At 33.8% G+C, this 2,355-nt stretch overlaps 1 long non-coding RNA gene across 1 annotated transcript; it reads right to left on the bottom strand.

Moving 5' to 3' along the window:
* Window positions 1-414: 414 nt before the first annotated feature.
* LOC118644736 lies at window positions 415-825 on the bottom strand. The gene is made up of 3 exons (XR_004962509.1): window positions 776-825; window positions 597-650; window positions 415-473 (listed from the first exon to the last, which is right to left on the bottom strand). It is a non-coding gene; the product is annotated as an uncharacterized LOC118644736 (long non-coding RNA).
* Between the last annotated feature and the right edge of the window lie 1,530 nt (window positions 826-2,355).

Raw genomic sequence — 2,355 nt, 5'->3', positions numbered from 1 at the left:
TATTTGTTATTATATGAATATATAGCAAGAAAGAGATCGATTATAAAATAGGCATACAAAAATAATAGTAGCACTTATCATTGTAAATTGCTTTGCTCTCGTTTGAAATATTGGCAAATCAGTTATTACAGAAGTCGACTTTTACACAAATTATTTGGAATAATTCATTATTTTCTTCTTCTATAATTACATTTAAACTTAACGAATATTTTTTATTTATAATAATTTTACAATAAAACAAAATTTATTCCTAATTCTTAAAATAATTCCATAAAATTTTTAAATAATTGTAAATTATTTATTATCTTCTTTGAAAAATTCTTTTATTATATATATCTTTTTTCTGTAATAACTGATTCTGTAATAACTGTAATAATTAAATTCTTATCAATATCTTAGAAAAGTAATAAGACTCACCGCAGTTAAATTTATCACAGTCCTTTGTCCTAAAAAGATGTTTGCACACACACAATCTGGAAAAAAAATTTTTTTAGTAAAACTATTATCTCCTTCGAAAAATTCTTTTATTATATATATCTTTTTTCTGTAATAACTGATTAAATTCTTATCAATCTTAGAAAAATAATAAGACTCACCGCGGTTAAATTTATCGCAGTCCTTTATGTCCTAAAAAGATGTCTGCACACAATCTGGAAAAACAAAATTTTTTAGTAAAGCTCTTATCTTCTTTGAAAAATTATTTTATTATATATATCCTATTTTTGTAATAACTGATTAAATTCTTATCAATACTTAGAAAAATAATAAGACTCACCGCGGTTAAATTTATCGCAGTCCTTTATGTCCTAAAAAGATGTCTGCACACAATCTGAAAAAAAAATTTTTTTAAGTATAACATAATGCGAAGGAAATAAAACTCATATTTCTAAATTTTTTATGAAAAAAATGTAAAGGTTTTAAAATAAATTTTAACTGAAAATCTTAAAATATTTTTAAATTTCTATGTTGCAAAAATCTTCAAAATGGCAATGTTACAGTAGTTCACACCACATGCTAATTTTAAAAACCAAAAATATATTAAAACCTATTACATCAACTTATTAAAATTTTAAGTGTTTATTCTACTAAAATGCTCTTATCATAAGAGCATTTTTTAAATTTTACATATTTTTTTCGCATGTAATTATAAAATTAAATTAATATTTTAATTGTAAACGTCTACCACTTCGTTTAAAATATTTTTTAAATTGCAAAACTATTTATCTAATAAAATATATAAATGTTCCAAGAAAAAAACTTCATTTTTTTTTGTTTCATATACATTTGCAGCTATTTCGTTTAATATCGTTTTTAAATTACGTAATGATTGTTAACACTGTGTTTTGATGATTTTTGCAATACTTATAATATGCATTACCAAATTTTAAAATATTTTAATAGTTATATACTTTTTTTACTCATAAAAAAAGAGGTCATTTTAAGAAACAATGTTTTCCTTTAAAAATTGCAAGTAAGCAGCTCTTATTTTTATCTCTTTAAATGCATGCAGTATTGCCGTCGAAGTTTATCCACGAAGAAATTCGAATTCGATTTACCTATAACCTAAAACGCCGACTGACGAAAATCAAAGTTCTGTAAGACGCGAAAGCGCGATACACTTGTAGATAAAAACCGTTACTCGCGTTATCGTAAGAACCTTTTCCACTCCCAAACCAAAATTATCCGAGCTCCGCGGCGCTTATCTCGTAATAAGGCCCCGATGTATGTTCCCTTGCTTCGCGCGAAATTGGCGCAAACCGGGAATACTGGGATGCGTACGGAAGAAAGGAGGGTAGGGGAGGGGGGAAGACGGAGGGGACAGAGAGGAGGCAGCGCCAGGAGAAGCCGAAGACTTTGAGATGAGGGATGTACGGCGTGACGGTCTAATTGAGGCCCTCTTGATTGCATTTACACCGCCGCGCGGCCTCCCGTATCCCCGGGTGTACCCGACTTCCCCGCCGCGGAGGCCCGTGAACGCCGCTTCTACCTTCCTTACCGTCGTCCTTCGCCTCCCCGCCCCCGCTCTTTTCCCGCCATCTACCACCGCCATCTTTTCTCCTTCCTCATCACGGACTTGCATCACCGTACCTTTCGTTTGCACTCGATGCAACATCGCTCGCGCTATCTCTTACCGCGGACTGTCTTGCTCTCTCCTCGCAAGGGTGATCGTTCCTCCTTTTTCAGCGGGGTAAACCGCTGCGCCATTATATAAACGCGCTCGTCGGCGTCGTCGCTCGGTCCGAGATCTTCGGGATGAGGAGGGACGAGCGAGCGAGCGAGCGAGCGCGAGAGAGAGAGAGAGAGAGAAAGAGAGAGAGAACATAAGCGACGGGAGGGAGAACCGCGTATCACGGG

The sequence above is a fragment of the Monomorium pharaonis genome, chromosome 3 (genome assembly GCF_013373865.1).
Source record: "Monomorium pharaonis isolate MP-MQ-018 chromosome 3, ASM1337386v2, whole genome shotgun sequence".
Classification (NCBI taxonomy): Eukaryota; Metazoa; Arthropoda; class Insecta; order Hymenoptera; family Formicidae; genus Monomorium; species Monomorium pharaonis.
This window is presented reverse-complemented; position numbering and strand designations above follow the sequence as displayed.